General features: G+C 37.7%; 1 pseudogene; it reads left to right on the top strand.

Moving 5' to 3' along the window:
* The first annotated feature begins 13241 nt into the window (after positions 1–13241).
* Positions 13242–19618, top strand: part of LOC110742833 — a 29589-nt pseudogene continuing 23212 nt past the window's right edge.

Raw genomic sequence — 19618 nt, forward strand, 5'->3', positions numbered from 1 at the left:
CAACATCTCACAGGCCAAAGCAAGACATAGGGTCAATTCCAGAGCCAAGGGGTGGGGATACAACTTAACCATTTTGGGAAGGCACTGCAAAATTGCTGGAAAGGGTATGAATCTATAATCCTATTTATTGGTAGGGAGTGAAGAGTTGGAACAATAATCCAGTCTGTCACACTGCAGTAGGCAGGAAAATATGACAAAGACGTCCATATCCAAATTCCCAGAACCTGTGAATATGTGTTCTTACATAGCAAAAGGGACTTTGTAGAGATGATTAAATTAAAGATTTTGAGAGAGGGAGACTATCCTGGATTATCCAGGTGGGCCCAATGTAATCTCAACGGTCTTTATAAGATAGAGGAAGGAGGGTCAGAGTCAAAGAAAGAGATGAGATGACAGAGACATAGAGAGCGTTTATGATGCTATGCTGCTAGCTCTGAAGATGGAGGAAGAGGCCACAAGCCAAGGAAGCCAGGTGGCCTTAAGAGCTAGAAAAGGCAAGAAAACAAATTATCCCCTGGAGCCTCCAAAAGGAATGCAGTCCTAATAACAACTTGATTTTAGCCCAGTGAAAACCATTTCAAACTTCTGACTTCCAGAATCATGAGATAATACATTTGTGCTGTTTCAATCCACTATTTGTGGTAATTTGTTACAGCAGCAATAGGAAACTAATATACATACCTACAAAATCTATAAACTGAATAAGATTTCTAAATAATCAATAGAACCATCATATGTAATTATACTACCAAATAGACACCATTTGAGTTGATAGGATTATTTGTAGAAAATATATTAAGGTTTATGACTTTAGTTTGCTTATTAATGCATGTAACTGTTAAACAGTTTCTTCATTCATCAAACATATATTCCATCAACAAAATTACTGAGACCATCAACCCTAAACTCCTGGCTTGAGTAATGAATAGAGTTTGAATAGAGTTTGACAACCTCATATTTACAAAGGCAATAACTATGATACTCCAGCCTTTATGAACTTCCCTGAGTTTCTTCATATCTTCAAATTCATGCTGATCTGCCTTCCAATCTGCTTTTCAGAGATTACCATCCACTCACTAAACTTTTTAAAATCTAGCACTCATATTATCCCCTCATTGAGACCCTGAGGTCAGAGGGCATTATTTCATTTGTGGTTAGTCTAAAAATCTCTAAAGTTCTTCTTGATTGCCAAAATGGTTTCATTTTTTCCTTATCTATGCTTACAGTAAAATTTCTCTAGATGGAATTCAGAAACATTCCAAGCAAAAAAATACAATTTTTAAAACTGAACTGTACAGTGCTTGCTCGGGAAACTTTAAAAAATTATGTTGTAGTTTTATAAAACGCATAACAGCAAGCCAAGCTTCAGCCTTTGAAAAGGCTTAGCTTTTTAAAGAATACTCACGTTCATTCTGCCAAGTAGTTTTGAACTTTCATTGCAAATTATTTTCGATTGTTTACTTTTAATAACAAGTGCCTTTGAATGCAGTACCTATATTGTGCTGATTCTCTGGAAAGATTCTACTTAAGAATTACCATCTGTCCAGTAAATGAAAGTTGTCCAGTTTAATCGTACTAATTCCTATTATTGTATCACACACTTGTGGAACCATCCTTTATTATTTCTACTACTCATGAAGTCTCATCTATAGGAACTTAATACTGGAGTTTTTTAATACTACATTTTCTGATGTTGTGGGGATTTGCTGCCTTTATATGATTGCTTTAAGTAGCAACAAGTCAAAAAGCCATCATAAAACTCAGATTAAGCAGCTGTTATTACTGACAAGTTCAATAGTTATTTGAATACATGTAAATGAAGGTCTGCTCCTAAAATATATCTTCTGATCAGCTTGAATCAGCTGAAATACATCTTTTTTTCTTATTGCTTTAACATCTTTTCCATTTGTGGAAACATATTCAATTGCTTCTTTTTATTGATACACATAGTCATAAGACATGCAAAATATGAAGCATTTAATGTTTCTCCACAAATATTCAATCCTGTTTTATTAAAACGGTATTGCCAACTTCCATGGCAATGGGCTCCATTTAAGTAGCTAAATACAGTACTAATTTTCAAAATAGGAAATTTTGGTCAACTCTTGATGTAAATGCAAGTTATTTCAATAAAGTCAGTAAGCCATAACCTCTTTTTTTTCAGTGGAACTACTCAATTAACATTGCACTTCTCATTGAGTTTTATATACGAAAAATGAAAACTACAAGACTAGAGACAAAATTCTGCCAAAGCTGCTATTATCTGGGTGGTGCACACATGCACACTAGTTGGAAGAAGTTTTTGTTTGTTTGTTTGTTTTGAGACAGAGTCTCACTCTGTCGCCCAGGCCGGAATGCAGTGGCACAATCTCGGTTCACTGCAAGCTCTGCCTCCAGGTTCATGCCATTCTCCCACCCACAGCCTCCCGAGTAGCTGGGACTACAGGTGCCCGCTACCATGCCTGACTAATTTTGTTTCTGTATTTTTAGTAGAGATGGGGTTTCACCATGTCACCCAGGATGGTCTTGATCTTCTGACCTCATGATCCACCTGCCTCGGCCTCCCAAAGTGCTGGGATTACAGGCATGAGCCACCGCTCCTGGCCGTTTTTTGTTGTTGTTGTTGTTTTTGTTTGTTTGTTTTTGTTCTTTTTAGACAGAGTCTCACTCTGTCACCTGTGCGTGTACAGTGGTGCCATCATGACTTACTGCAGCCTTGACCTCTTGGGCTCAAGCAATTTTCCCACCTCAGCCTCCCCAGTAGTTGGGACCACAAGTGCCCAACACAATACTTGTTTTTCTTTTAATTTTTTTTTAATTTTTTTTTTTTTTTAGAGATGAGATCTCACTATGTTGCCCAGGCTGGTCTCAAACTCCTGGGTTCAAGTGATCCTCCCACCTGAGCCTCCCAAAGTGCTGGGATTTCAGGCATGAGCCACCACACCTGGCTAAGAAATATTTTTATTTAGAAAAATACTGCAAAAACTAGTCTTGTATATTTTGAAGCCACACTGAGATCCTCTCTAGAAATAAGTAAATTGGGGAAAAAAAAGATTCCTCTCTGGGAATTACAACAAGAAATCAACACATTAAAGGGTGACAGTAGATACATGCAGCCACATAAAAGAGGCAGAATAGGCTGGGCACGGTGGCTCGCACCTGTAATCCCAGCACTTTGGGAGGCCAAGGTGGGTGGATCAGCTGAGGTCAGGAGTTCGAGACCAGCCTTGCCAACATGGTGAAACCCCATCTCTACTAAAAATACAAAAATTAGCCGGATATGGTGGCACATGCCTGTAATCCCAGCTACTCAGAAGGCTGAGCCAACAGAATGACTTGAACCTGGGAGGCAGAGGTTGCAGTGAGCTGAGATTGCGCCACTGCACTCCAGCCTGGGCAGCAGAGTGAGACTTGGTCTCAAATAAATAAATAAACAAATGAGGCAGACTATCTGTCTCCTTTGTTTAGAAGACTTAGATATAAACTTATTAAATATGGAGACCTATAATCTCAGCCATGGAGTCAGCTCTAAAAGTACAGAAAAGACAGAATTACACAGGCAAGCACTGACATTGTTCATCCAAGCACTATTTAAGGAAAAGTGACTGTTAGTCAGGAGCCTTTCCTTTAATGAAGAAAACAAGTTTGTTTATAAGCAGACGGGAATAACCCCATTGAAAAGAAGACATTTAAAATATTTAAGATATAGGAGAGAGAAGGGATAACCTATAGCATAGATTTCCTGAGAAGACAAGAAGTGCTGGGATCCAAAGCATAGGTAAAGATATTGACCTTGGGTAGGAAGAGAGATATTCCTTCTATTGTAACTTGAGGGAAGGAGACCAGGATAAGTACGGACACAGGTGGGTTTGGAGACTTGGTATTAGAAAGTTGAGAGACCTCCTATGAGAAGGTTTCTATATACTCTGAGAGGTAGGCCATGAGATCATCTACTAAGTGTTAACGTCAAGGGAAAAAAGAAGGTAGAAAAGAGGGGAAAGTGGAGGTTTGATTTTTTTAAAATGTTTAATAAAGATTAGCCTAGCAGTAGTAATGTCTTCCTCTTCAACTAGCTTGTGGCTAACATTCAATTAATTTGACTCAAGAAATCAGAAATGGGATATTTTTATACCTATATAAAGGCAAAAGTGCTGTTACGATGTCACACAACAAAATGACTATTTACACACGATTTAAATGTCAATTTAGGCCCATTTGATCTAGAGTATAGTTTAACTCTGATGTTCCTTTGTTGATTTCCCAACTGGATAATCTGTTCATTACTGAGAGTGGGTTATTGAAGTCACCACGATAATTGTATAGCAGTCTATTCCTCCCTTTAGGTCTATTAACGTCTGCTTTATATACTTTGGTGTTTCTGTGTTGGGTGCACAGATATTTATAATTGTTATATCCTCTTGCTGGATTGACCCCTTTATCATTATAGTGAACTTCTTTAACTCTTTTTAAAGTGTAAGTGTTAGTCTACTTTATCTAACTATAGCTACTCCTGCTTTTGTTGGTTTCCATTTGCATGGACTATCTTTTTCCATCCTTTCATTTTTTAGTCTATGTGTGTCTTTAAAGATGACGTGGGTCTCTTGTAGGCAGCATATAGTTGAGTCTTATTTCTTTATCCATTCAGCCACTCTGTCTTTTACTTGGATAATTCAGTCCATTTACATAAATGTAATTATTGATAGATAATACTACTACATTTTGTTACTTGTTTTCTGGTTGTTTTGTTAACTTCTCTCTTTCTTCCTTCCTTACTGTCTTTCTTTGTGGTTAAGCAATTTTCTCTGGTAGTATGTTTTATTTTATTTACTTATTTATTTATTTTTTGGAGACAGGTCTTGATCTGTCACCCAGGCTGGAGTGCACTGGCACAATCTCAGCTCATTGCAGCCTTCACCTCCCAGACTCAGGCGATCCTCCGGCCTCAGCCTCCTAAGTAGCTAGGCCCACAGGTGTGTGCCACCATGCCTGGCTAATTTTTGTATTTTTAGTAGAGACAGGGTTTCATCATGTTGCCCAGGCTGGTCTCAGACTCCTGGGCTCAAGCAATCCACCTGCCTCGGCCTCCCAAAGTGCTGAAATTACAGGTGTGAGCCACCACACCCAGCCTCTGGTGGTATGTTTTAATTCATTGCTTTTTATTTTTAGTATATTTATTATAGGTTTTTCCTTTGTGGTTACCATGAGGCTTACAAAAACATCTTATATATATATATGACAAGTTATTTTAAACAAATGACAACTTATCTTTGATCACAAAGAAACCAACAAATAAAGGAAAAACTAACACCACACTTTAACTTCATTCCCCTACACACACATTTTGACTTTTTGTTGTCTCTAGTTATGTATTTTATATTGTCTATCTCTTAACAGGTTACTGTAGCTAGTATTGTTTTTGATAGATTTGTTATTTAGTCTTCATACTAGATTTATGAGTGGATTGTACACCACAATTATAGTGTTAGAATATTCTGAGTTTGTCTGTGTACTTTCTTTTACCAGTGGGTTTTATACCTTCAAATGTTTTCTTTTTGCATGTTAATTTTTTTCTTTCATATTAAAGATCTCCCTTTATCAGCATTTCTTGTAAGACGGGTCTGGGGTGATAAGTTCCCTCAGCTTTTGTTTGTCTGTGAAAGGCTTTATTTCTCTTTTCTGTTTGAAAGATACCTTTGCTGGGTACATAATTCTTACTTGGCATGTTTCTTTCTTTCAGCACTTTGAATATGTTGTCCCACTCCCCCCTGGCCTGTATAGTTTCCGTTAAGAAGTCTGTTACCAGATTAATTGGAACTACTGTATTAGTCCATTTTCACACTGCTGATAAAGACATACAAGAGACTAAGAAGAAAAATAGGTTTAATTGGACTTACAGTTCCACATGGCTGGGGAGACCTCAGAATCATGGTGGGAGGTGAAAGGCACTTCTTACAAGGTGGTGGCAAGAGAAAAAAATGAGGAAGATACAAAAGTGGAAACCCCTGATAAAACCATCAGATCTCATGAGACTTATTCACTACCATGAGAACAGTATGGGGAAACTGCTCCCATGATTCAAATAATCTCCCACCGGATCCCTCCCATAACATGTGGGAATTATGGGAGTATAATTCAAGATGAGATTTGGGTAGGGCCACAGAGCCAAACCTTATCAGCTACTTTATATGTTATTTGCTTCTTTTCCCTTGCTGCTTTTAGGATCCTCTCTTTGTCCACGACCTTTGAGAATTTGATTATTAATTGCCTTGGGGTAATTTTGAGTTTTACCTGATTGGTGATCTCTGACCTTCCTGTACCTGTATATTTATCTTTCCCAAGTTTGGGGAAGTTTCCCATTATTATTTCTTTGAATAAGCTTTCTAGCCCTGGCTCTTGCACAGCTCCCTCTTGAATACCAGTAATTCTTAGATTTGCTCTATTGGTGTGATTTTTCTATATCTTATAGGCATTCTTCATTCCTTTTCTCCTCTGGTTGTGTATTTTCCAATAGCCTGTCTTTGAGCTCATTAATTCTTTCCTCTGGTTGATACATTCTGCTGGATCAAGAGATACAAGAGAGCCGCTAATGAATTTTTCAGTTCAGCAAATACATTTTTTCAGTTCTAGGATTTGTTTCCTTTTTTATCATTTCAATCTCTTTGTTAAATTTCTCTGATAAGTTTCTTAGTTGCTTTTCTGTATTATTTTGGAGATCACTGAGTTTCCTTAAAACTGCTATTTTGAATTCTTGATCAGTGAGCTCACCTATCTCTGTCTTGTTAGGGTTGATCACTGGCTCCTTGTTTTGTCCATTAGGAGAGGTCCTGGTTCTCTGTTTGCTATTGTTTCTTGTGGATGTACATCCATGTCTTCACACTGAAGGATTAGTTATCTATTTTAGTCTTCTCTGTCTGGCTTGTTTTGGTTTTTATTGGATATGTTTGCTTAGAGAATTCTTTGTAATATACCTGTTGAATACCTTTTTTTGCTGCAACACTTCCTCCTTTTTGGCAGTATATGGCTCTTAAGCCCAGGTTTGCCTTGGCTCTAGCAAACTTTGAAGCAGTGCCCTTCACAGATGGAGGAGGTCCCAAAGGGGATATCTTTGCAGTGTGGAAAAACTGCCTAGTGGTTAATGCCTAGGTGATCCATGAAACATACCTCCTTGTGCTGCTGAACAGCCACTCTGATTTGATGTCTCTTTTGGCCAAGATACAGAGTAGAGTTTCCCAGTCTGTGGATGCTAGTCCCACCTCCTGCCTTTGTCTCTGACTGTCCTCATGAATTTCACCCCCGTCCCCTTCACCCCCTGTCTCCAGGCTCTTGCAATGTTTTCCATGGATTGAAGCAGGTACAGGGAACCCAAGATGGTGGGAAAGTTGGTTGTCCACCTTGATCTAACTTTTTCCAGTGTAGTAACCATGAGTTGGGAAAAATTTTCTGCAAGCTTGGTGCCTGGAAAATCGAGGGAAGGGTATCATGGATATAAAAGTCAAATTCTCTTAGTGTCTACATGGAGTTCTTCACTTCTGTGTGGTCCCAGGAACTGTCTCATCCTTATATTTCAGTTCTGGAATACGGATGGTAATAATCTCAGTGCTATATGTTTATTTTTAATTTATTTTATTTTATTTTTCTGTCACCCAGGTTGGAGTGCAGTGGCATGATCTCGGCTCACTGCAACCTCTGCCTCCTGGGTTCAAGCAATTCTCATGCCTCAGCATTCCAAGTAGCTGGGATTACAGGTATGTGCCACCGCTCCCAGCTAATTTTTTTGTATTTTTAGTACAGGGTTTCACCATGTTGGCCAGGCTAGTCTTGAACTCCTGGCCTCAAGTGATCTGCCCCCTTGGCCTCCGAAAGTGCTGGGATTACAGGCGTGAGCCACTGGGCTCAGCCTCAGTGTTATATATTTTAGCTTTCAGTAGGAGGAAGCGAAGTCACTTTGCTTCTACCTCACCATTTTAACGAAGTGACATCACCTATTCACACTCTCTTGAGGACAACTTGCACTAATTTGTATCTATTATAATGCACATATTTATTTTATTTCATTATAGAATGGTAAAAACAAGTAGTACAATTAGGATAAGAACTCAGGCCTCACTTTGCATTTTAACTGTATTGTAAAATATGTTTTTTCACTATGATGTTTGTTTGTTTTGCTTTTTATCTATGTTGTCCACAAAAAAGACACCATGCATTTTTAATCAGATTTTAAATAAGTGGTGGTTCATTACCAAAGTGGACTCTATGAGCCTTAAATTTGGTGTATTTAGGCTGGATGCAGTGGCTCACACCTGTAACCCCAGCACTTTAGGAGGCCAAGGTGGGCAGATCACTTGAGGACAGGAATTCGAGACCACCCTGGCCAACATGGTGAACCCTGTCTCTACTAAAAATACAAAAAATTAGCCGGGGTGGTGGTGGGTGCCTGTAATCCCAGCTACTCAGGAGGCTGAGGCAGGAGAATCGCTTGAACCGGGAGGTGGAGGTTGCAATGAGCCAAGATCACGCCATTGCACTCCAGCCTGGGCGATAAGAGCTAAATTCCATCTCAAAAAAAGAAAAAAAAAAAAGAGGGCTCTGAAGCTGCTAGGGCTCTCACCTCCACTTATATCTCTGGCCAGAACCTAGCTACATGGCAACACTGGCTCAAAGGGTTCTGGGAAGTGTTTATTTGGATGGCCCCGTGCCCAGCTAAAAATTCTATTTGTCTGGAAGAAGATCTTAGGGAATGACAAGAAGTCTGCCATAGATGTTGAATATGTTTCTTCTTGCTGGATAACAGCAGAACATAAACAGAGCTATGCCAACACTAAGCTCTAAAATCCTACAAAAGTTATTTAAGATAAAAAGAAAACTTTTAGGGAATAGCTCTGCCTTCTGTTTGCCACATGCTACTTGCACCTTGTTAATAGCTTGTACGTTCCAAAGTCTATTCCTTTGTTTCTCTGTTTAGTTTGATAAAAGCTTTCCTCACAGATTTCATTGTGGCATTTTCTGAATTGAGATTAGCAATCTGTTTCAAGCTCCATATAATGGGAAAATTAATTTACATGTATTTTTTAATCTATGCTAAGAGTCTCAGAAGTGAGTTTGCAACATTAGAAAAACCAAAAAGTAATTGTCATAAGAGAGAAATGTAATAGTTTTTCCTCACTGACTGCAAGGCTCCTGGCTGAGACCCCAACAACAAAAGACAGATTAAAAAGAGAAAAGCATATTAATGTATTTAACTTTTACATCAATTACACAAGAGCCTTCAGAAATGAACACCCAGGCTGGGCGATGTGGCTCAGGCCTGTAATCTCAGCAGTTTGGGAAGCTGAGGTGGGTGGATCACTTGAGGCCAGAAGTTCAAGACCAGCCTGGCCAATGTGGTGAAACCCCCCTCTCTACAAAAAATACAAAAAAAGAAATTCAGTAAGATGTGGTGACATGCATCTGTAGTCCCAGCTACTCGGGAGGCTGAGGCAGAGAATCGCTTGAACCCAGGAGGCAGAGGTTGCAGTAGGCTGAGATCGTACCACTGCACACTAGCCTAGGCAACAGAGTGAGGCTCTGCCTCAAAAAAAAAAAAAAAAAAGGGAAATCTGTGTAATTTTATGGACTGTGGGGCAGAAGTATGATTGAGGGACAAAAGTGTATGGTAATAAAGTGGGGGCAACTTAGCAAAGCCTGTGTATTCAGATTCTTTTCTTCTCTGTGTCTCTGTAGCTTTATTCTTTTCCTCTAGATAGATGGAAGACCCCTTTGGAATGAGGGTCTTATGGTCTGCTTTAGAGGAAGTTCAGATAATTTCTTTTATGGCCTGCTTCAAGGAAGAAAGGTGAGAGACAGTCAAAGAGGCCTTCCCGCTTCAGCTGTTTTCTCAAATGCCAAGGTGCCGTATTTTGGGGTAGTGTGTTCCGCACCCCGTCATTTTTGCATTATCTTAGAAGGCCTTAGGTTTGGGATCCACTCTCTGTCAGCTAAGAGCAGGGCACTATAGGATCAACTGAATTATCAAAGAAAATATATAAATATAAATTTAGATGCGATTGAATTGATCCTTTACATATTCTTAATAGAATCTAACTTTATATTTGAATTTATTGTGCAAAATAATTGGCTGAAATAGCATTTGTTTGTGAAAATACCTTATTTTAAAATAGAAATAAGTTACAAAGTTTTTGTATGACAAATTAAACCAGTGCTCACTAATGAAGGGTGATTTAGTCTTTCAGTAAACTCAAAGTTAAAGCAGAATCTTCAAGTGTAAAGTATTTTCAGAGGACAATATCAAAGCAGAGATTTAGAATATTTTATTATTGCAATATTTCAAAGTCTGGTCCTTTCTTAGGCTGCTTTTAATTTTTTTTTTCCTCTTCCCTCAAGTTTTTTCCAGCACTTCCTGTTATAGTAGGAGCTTTAGGAAGGTTTCTTACACCTCATTAATGAAGATTTTGAAGGAGCTTTTGCTCTGGATCTTCTTGTTCATCTCTCTGGCATCAGGAGTTGAATACAACTTACTAAAAAAAAATCTGAGATGAAAAGACACAGGCTTTTGAGGGTTTCTTGGAAGTGCTTCTGGGATGGCTAGAAGCATTTTAATTAGAGCTATTATGTCTTATGCTCAGAATACAAAATACACATATTTATGTTGAAACTGTTATCACTGTACACTGAGCCATTAATACATTACTATTCTAAAATAAAAAACATGAACTATATAACTGATCAGTCTTCAGTTGCTGTGAGGAATAAAAACAAACATTAATAATTCACTTGCTGTTAGAGCATTCCTACTTTTAAAAGGTGCAGTACTCTTTATTTTTAATTATTTAATTTAAAATGCTATATAACATAAAAGGTTTGTACTAATTTACCTTTAAGTGTTCTTAAACATAGTTATAAACAAATGCACTTAATAAGTTGTTATTCATTTGCTTAGAGCACTTCCATATTTATTGGTTATTAATCTAATTTAGTTTCACAGCCTTCCTATGAGATCAAGATATTAATCTCCCAGTTTTATAAACTTAAAAACAAAAATAAAGAGACTTTAAGGTGTTCAACAGTAATTTCATGGTGTGCTAGGAATTAAAATTAAACTTTCCATCTTGTGTAACATTATCTAGTTAATGGCCTATACTTCTGGGCTAATTAGTAAAAAAGAAAAAAAAGAGAAGATTTGAATATTGAGAACCTGGTGGGCATCAAATATCAGCTACTATTCAGGTCGTCTAATTTGTTCTCTGACTTAGAATAAAAGTCACATTTATGCCCAATTTGGTATCCTTTCTATATATGTGTCAATTGGGACTCATTAGGCAACAGTTAGGAAGACAAATAAAAGGCATAGCACACTGGAAACAATGCAGTTCCTGTATTTTAGAGATTCTGGGCAATGCTTTATCTTGAGTTTCATATTTCATCACAGAATCTCCATGGTACCTGGGTAGCCATTGGGTCTAGTTGTGCATTATTACTTGAGAACCAAAAAGCACCTTTGGTATAGACAGTTCTGACTCTGGAAAGTTCAATCCTGCCCTCAACAGTGACAGTTACTCTATAGAGTATCCAAAAACTAGATGACTCTATAGAGTATCCAAAAACTAGATGAAACTTATATGAGGAATTAAAGTTATAGCTCTGCTATGCCATAAAAGTCTGATGGCCAAAATGTCTCTCCTAATGTCCCTTATGGTATCTAATCATGCCCACAGTTCTCACTCAAGTGTTTTAAAAGAATCTCCATCCCTGCTACTATTACCTCTTATGTTCGCACTTGGCCTCCATGAGACTGACTTGGCATAGGGATTTATAGTAGAGGGACACCTTCGAGTAAGAAAAATGGATGTCCTCTTTTCTGTTGAACTAAATAATAACTCTATTCTAGTAACAGCTATAGACCCAACTTATCAAATTCCCATTAAAGTTAATTCTCAAGGTCTAAACCTACAGGATCAAAATTGTATTTATTCAACTGAAGTTCCTAGTTTCCACAAGGTTGTCTCCGGATGAGAAGTGAAAATGTTAGGTAAACATCCACAAGGCTGAAAACAAACATGGTTATTTAGGGAATATCCATATAACAGTCATAAAAATTCACTTTGAAACTGAAAGTTGAGATCATGTAGGCAAAGTCTCTATATCCTATGAATATGTAAAAAGCAAGAAAGAGACTGAATATAGAGGCTAAGCTTTCATACCAATTTTGTTTACCCCATAAAATTTCAACTCTTGTCCAAAGCTCTGTATTCTCTCACTTTGATGCCTCTCAGTCACTACTATTAAATCCTAATGGTTTCTGCAGGATTGGATGGGGCTGGAGTCGAGGTATCTCATGCAGATTTGGCTTTTCTTTGTTTGACTGTAAATTTGGATAGGAAGTGGTTTTGCTGGTAGATCTGGGAATAGAGTCAGAATAGACTGATGTGTGAATCAGCAGATGGAAACTTGACCTTGTGTGGATGAACTGGGAAAAAATTAAAACATCACTAGCCTAATATTTAGACTTCATCTCTATTCTCAGTTTTTAACCCTGTCTTGTATAGCTCTGGAGTGACACAGAGCAGGTCTGGAATTCCAGCTCTGTCAATTTATGAAGGAACTTGGGCAAGTTATTTACTGTCTCTGAATTCCAGTTTACTCATCTGAAAACTGAGGAAGAGATGACTGTTGTGGGGATTATAGATTGAGTTTGTATGTCTGACACATGACAGTAGCTAAAGAACTAGTCAGATAATGGTAAACATTAACAAGCTGCCAGGTGAAATGTAAGTGAGACTTTTGTTTTATTTTTGAGATAGAGTTTCACTCGTTGCCTGGGCTGAAGTGCAATAGCGCAATCTCGGCTCACTGCAACCTCTGCCTCCTGGGTTCAAGCGATTCTCCTGCCTCAGCCTCCAAGTAGCTGGAATTACGGGCACCTGCCACCATGCCTGGCTAATTTTTTGTATTTTTAGTAGTGAAGGGGTTTCACCATGTCGGCCAGGCTAGTCTTGAACTTCTGACCTCAGGTGATCCATCCGCCTCAGCCTCCCAAAGTGCTGGGATTACAGGCATGGGCCACTGTGCCCAACTAAAATGTGAGACATTTTAATAAATGGTCCCTCGTATTAAACTCCCCCAACTGTTCTGGAACCACAGGAACGTGTAAAACTAGTCTAAAGTTTATAAAGACAGGAAACTAGAAAGTTCACTACTTCGTTCAACAAATATAAGCATAGAGAAGGATGCAAAGCTGCCAGACTATGAGGTAAGTCATGTATACACATCACTATATTAGAGGGTAGAACAAGATATGTGCCACAAGAGAAATTCAGTTAACATCCTATAGGGTTTTGAGAAAGAAAATATTTTTTTCAGCTGAATTATAGAAAATATTTTATGGAGGCGGGGTGCAGTGGCTCACGCCTGTAATCCCAGCACTTTGGGAGGCTGAGGTGGGCGGATCACGAGGTCAGGAGATTGAGACCATCCTGGCTAACACAGTGAAACCTCATCGCTACTAAAAATACAAAAAATTAGCTGGGCGTGGTGGTGGGCGCCTGTAGTCCCAGCTACTCAGGAGGCTGAGGCAGGAAAATGGCATGAACCTGGGAGGCGGAGCTTGCAGTGAGCCGAGATAGCGCCACTGCAGTCTGGCCTGGATGAAAGAGCGAGACCCTGTCTCAAAAAAAAAAAAGAGAAAGAAAATATTTTATGGAAAAGGTAAGTTTAAGCAGAGTGTTAATAAGTAAATAGGCAGACTGCATATATGATATACTAATTCCATTTAACCAAAGCATGGAGTGAATGAAGAAGTGAAATGTGAGATAGACAAAAGGTAGATTTGGCCCAGACTATAGAAGCATTGAAAGGCCAAGCTGCAGAATTTGAGACTTTTGAGCAGAGGAATGATATGATCGATGTAATAGTTTTCCTGAGAGAAAATTCATCCGGAAGCTTTGTGAAAGAAAGACTGAAGGGAAGAGATACCAAATCCAATTAGGAGATTGCATAGGGATACATGTGGAAGATTATGAGGTGCTGATCTGAGGTAAGAGCAATAGAATTAGAAGAGAAGGAGTGGATTCAAGAGTTGGGGGAATCAGAATATGTGAGGATTAGCAAATATGCTGTTAATTACTAACAAAAGGAGAGTAAAGTATAGACATTTCTAGCTTCTTATTTTTGTCTTAACCACAAAAATGGATGTTCTGATTCTGCCTTTATTTTTATTAGAATAATGGACTATTTTTAAGCTTTATGTTAATGTAAGTGTTTAATAAACATGGGATGTTTGATAACCAATTTTATAAACTGCCAATATTACTTCATTAGGAATTAAAAGCTAATTCTACATTTGACTTCTGTTTTATTCTTCCTAAAAGTTCTGAACTGTTATCATTCCTAGAAGATGGTTCTCAATCCTGTCTACCCATTGGAATCCCATAGAAAGCACTTTAAAAATTCCAATATCTGAACAAATGAATCAGAATCTCTGGGAATTGGACTTGGGCATCAGTATTTTCATTTTAATCTTCCCAGTGATTTCAATGTACAGCTTCAGTTGAGAATGACTGGCCTTGAATAAGATATACTTTAGTCTCTAAACAAGAGCACCTGTTCATGTTGTTCTCTGTCCATTCATTCTAAAACTCACTGAGCACACTCCTGGTGGTCATTCTTATGTCTTAACTGAGGGTCAGGTCCCCAGGATTCCTTTATATTCAGCATTCCTTAATGGTCTTTCACCACTCCATGCCACTATATCTTGGAAAAGTGAATAATCAAATTCCTATAAAAATGAGAAAAAATCAATCTGAAAATAAAGTAGACATCATTGATAGCAGAGAGCAAAGACAGAAAAAACATGGGTGAAATAAACTGTTATATCAATCAATCCAGAAGACTTGTCTGCCACTGGATTTTAGGTTACGAGAGCCAAAAAATTTCTTTCTTGTTCAAGCCACTTTGAGTTGGTGTTTCTGTTACAGCCAAAACCATATCATATTATATCATCCGTCTTTTATGCACTTGAAATAAATGGTTTTAGATCTTATCTGTTGATACTAGACTTCAGAAATGACAAAGTGAAAATGTGAAATGTGACATCTTTTATAGGGTATCCAGCCACAATATTCTTGTCTTAGTATACATATGTGGGGTGTAAGTGCTGCACAGCTGTGAAAACTTCGACTTTGAAATCCGACACATTTTCAGGCTGTACTCTGACCATTTGGCTCTGTTCTTTCATTTCATTGTTAGCAGCGCAAACTATATTATGTGGAATTTTCTTATGGTATTAGTTCAATGAATGTTCAAAGAAGAAAATAATTCCAAGGTCTAGACTCTCATTATGTTCTTGAAATTTAATCACACCTGTAATATTACCAGAAACTACTATCATCTATTAAATTTTATGTGTGTTGAAAATATACAAAAAATCCATTTCTTCAAAAGATGCTTCTTGAAGTACAGAAGAATGTGAAAAAAGAGGCAATGTAATAATCTACATTTATATTTTATTATATATGTATCGGGAAACTCTATAAAGAAGAAGTTATTAACAATGGTTAGAAGAAGTGGGGGGACTAGGTAGATGAGAATGTTGTGGGGAGACATGTCACTGTGTACCTTTTAACACCTTTCTGGTCTTTGAAATAATATGATAATATTACCTATACGCAATTTTAATTAAAATTGATCCTAAATTAAAATTGATACCTGATTCCTAAATGAGTAAAAACCCTTCATGCCTTTTTGTTGTTGTTCATAGTATTCCAAGTCTAAAACGCTAAAATACTATCCCCTTCCTTCTTCAACAAGATAAAAATCCTGTTCTTGTGCTCAGTTCAATTGCCACTTCCTTAGTTAATCTTATTCCAATATCATCAGGAGGAACTCTTTCCACCTTGCTCCCATGACATCACTTCAATAAAAAGTAGACTCAATCTTAAAATTCTAAAATATACATTTTACCAGAAGTACTCCCAAATTAACTGATTATTCTGACATTGAGAACCCACCAACATAAGAAACCCTATCATCTCCAGTCAATGCCATATTAGACTTTTAGCTAAAACAATACTAAATGAGAAGTTTAAAATTTAAAACATGAAACTTCCTTTGCGGACTGCTCTTCTTAGTGATCCCATTCTATTAGGACATCCAAAACATTAAGCAAGCTCACAAATGACCGGTAAGCCCCACAGAGAAAGCATCAAATATCCAATATAGAGTAAAAATAATCAAAGTAAATAAAGGGAGGGAGACATGGCTAAATGTGAGAAATAGAAGAAGGCTGAGTTGGTACTCCAGCCCAGAACACCTGAAGAATAAGCACAACTCGCAAACCCTACAACTAACAAGTGGCATGTCAATACTGGTTCATTACAGCTCAGTAAAGGTTGTTAGAATAATTGTCTATCAACTTGACTCATCTGTCGTTTCAAACAAGATCTTGTTCTCAACTTTCCCATCTCTAGAAATAGACAGAGTAATCCAATCCTAATAACATAAATGATAATTCCAGCTAGCATTTGTTAATTGTTCATTATACACATCTCCTACCAAGTATATATTCCAGGCTCGAGCTAAGCATTTAAGAGACACTTGCAGACCCAACCAGATTTATCAAAAAATCAATACGCAGATCATGTAATAAACCTAATTTTAAAAAATCTATCCTTTGAATAGATTTATAAATCATAGTGCAGCGACACATTATAATGGTATAAAGCTGCTAAAAATAACTGACAACTATGTTAAAACATGGAAGAACAGGTAGTATATAAAGTTAAATCTATAAAAGCAGAATGACAAATGGTATGTAAACTCATTAAAATTATGTAAAAACATGTGTATATGGATGAGGCTCAGAAGATAATATACACATTTTAAGATGGTTATGTTAGAAGAGCGGGATTACAGATGATCATTTTTTCCTTTTCTCAAAATTTCTTTCAATGTTTTTGCTAGCCCATGTATCATGTTAACCTATATTGGTCAGCAAATAGGTTTGGCTGCATAATAAGATCTAACATATTGGCAAATTAAAAGGTTACAGTGTATTTCTCTCTCATACATATCTCCAAATATATAAGCCATGCAGAGCTGATACAGTGGTTCTACTATGTCGAACCTCAAGTTCCTATCTTTTTATTCTGCCATCCCTTCTTCTGAGTGGTCTCAGATGGCTCATCATCTGTTTATATTCCAGCCAGTGAGAAGAGGGAAAGGGCAAGAGGCAAGCACACTCTATTTCTCTAGAAGAACAGTGCCTGATACACAAGAAGACAAAAATATTAAATGAATGAATGAATGATCAACTGTGCAGTAACTCTAGTTTTGAAAGACCCAGGCAGGGAAATCCTCTAATAAAAGATATTTCACATTACTAGATATGGGCCTCTCATGTTTTCTCACTGACCTTAGAAGTATCAGGAGTGTGGAGAGTAAGATGCTTTGATAGCTAGTGGGAAAATATTCTATTGTTATTTATACCCATTTAATCTTGGAGGACTGACTCAAGCTATAGGCAGATGCCTCACAATAGGCAGATGCATTTCACTCAGCTCCACTAAACTACTTCATCCAATCTCCTGGCCAGCTAATCTTCCTATAACCTTCTGAGTTCAAGGTCATAACTGGTGGTGTTAACAGAAATCATCCCAACTGGGTTTGTAATAATAAATGTCAAAAAGACTTGTAGGTAAATTTTTATTTCCCTTGCTTCTAGCTTGAGGCATGTACAATATCTACTGAATTCAGGGATACATCTCAGGGAGAATCTGTGGGTGAGGAGAATAAAAGTGCTGCTACCCAAAAGGGAGATCTTGTTTTCAATTCAATTTGCTGACTTCCCAACCAAATTTAGCATTATGTGAATACTCAATTATGGCTTTTTATGCATGCCTTATAGATAAGTTGGTAAAAATCCTTCAACTGGAGGTAATTTAAGCAGGTGCAAAGATAAATCAACACAATGTGAAGAGATGTTCTTCCTGCTAAATTATTAGTAATCATTACCTTAGATACTACAATTCCTGCTAAGGTGTGACAGGACGTTGATGGTTTATAGAAAGTATTTAGCATGCTAATATTTCCAGTGTTTCCTTATGCTGAAAGCAAATAACATTCATTATATATTATATGACTTCCTGGTATGGCACATAGGAGGCTACTTGTAAGTCAAATTATTCATATGATATTGCCTCTGAAGTGACACAAAACTTTAGTTCTCATATAACCATTGATTTTTTAAAACGTTTCCTTGAGAGAAAAATTTTTAATAAACTTGAGGGCTACAACAGTCACCAAATTCCAAAATAAAAATCATTATTTTCCTTGTAAATCAGACTTTCCTCTTGGGTTCCACATTAATTGATGTCAAGACAACCCACCTCAGTCACTTGATGGTAGCTACTGTGTTTCCTATCTTTCCAGTATCCAGGGAGGGGTCCACAGTACCCTCCTCATCTCCTCTGAACTAGGTAACAACTAATAACTTCCTAACTCTTCTCTCTACCAACAGTATAAACCTTGAATTCCTTTCCTATAACATTTAAGGTGTATCCTAATTTGGATTCGCCTTACTTTCCAGCCTTATTTCTTTCTACAAACCCTCAGCATACGTGATCCCTAAATAAGTAAAAACCCTTCATGCCTTTTTGTTGTTGTTCATACTATTCCAACTCTAAAATGCTGAACTACTATCCCCTTCCTTCTTCAACAAGATAAAAATCCTGTTCTTGTGCTCAGTTCAATTGCCACTTCCTTAGTTAATCTTATTCCAATACCGTCAGAAGGAACTCTTTCCACCTTGCTCCCATGACATTGTATTTGTTCTGTGTGGTATTAATAATAGTATCACACATATGACAAAATAAATATATGTTATTATTTTTAAGGCTTTACTATGTGCCAGATACTTTGCTGAGTTAAGCATTAACTCATTGAATCATCATCATTATTATTCCACATCATAGGGGCTTCTATAAAATTAAGTAACTTATTTAAAGCCATGCCCCTAGAGAGTAGGGAATTTGAATCCAGATCCTCTGACTCCAGAGATCATGTTCTTTTTAGAGCATTCTACCTGATACTGGTAATATTTAGAACTCTATCTCTCTGTCTAAACTGTAAGTTCTTTGAGATGTGGGAGTATGTCTTTGTAGCTCTGTATTCCCACAGTGTCTAACACTGCGTTTCATGCATAATAGCTGTTCATATTCCTTTTTTTTTTTTTTTTTGAGACGGAGTCTCGCTCTGTCGCCCAGGCTGGAGTGCAGTGGCGCGAACTCAGCTCACTACAAGCTCTGCCTCCCGGGTTCACGCCATTCTCCTGCCTCAGCCTCCAGAGTAGCTGGGACTACAGGCGCCCGCCATTACACCTGACTAATTTTTTTTTTTTATTATTTTGTAGTAGAGACGGGGTTTCACCATGTTAGCCAGGATGGTCTCAATCTCCTGACCTCATGATCCGCCCGCCTCGGCCTCCCAAAGTGCTGGGATTACAGGCGTGAGTCACCGCACCCAGCCCATATTCTTTAATGAATAAATGGAAAAGAGGATGTGGACATTTGAGAACTCTAATAGAGTTTTCTTATACTACTCCTTTGTTTCCTACCATTCAGATCCTTGG

The sequence above is a fragment of the Papio anubis genome, chromosome 4, assembly GCF_008728515.1.
Source record: "Papio anubis isolate 15944 chromosome 4, Panubis1.0, whole genome shotgun sequence".
NCBI lineage: Eukaryota > Metazoa > Chordata > Mammalia > Primates > Cercopithecidae > Papio > Papio anubis.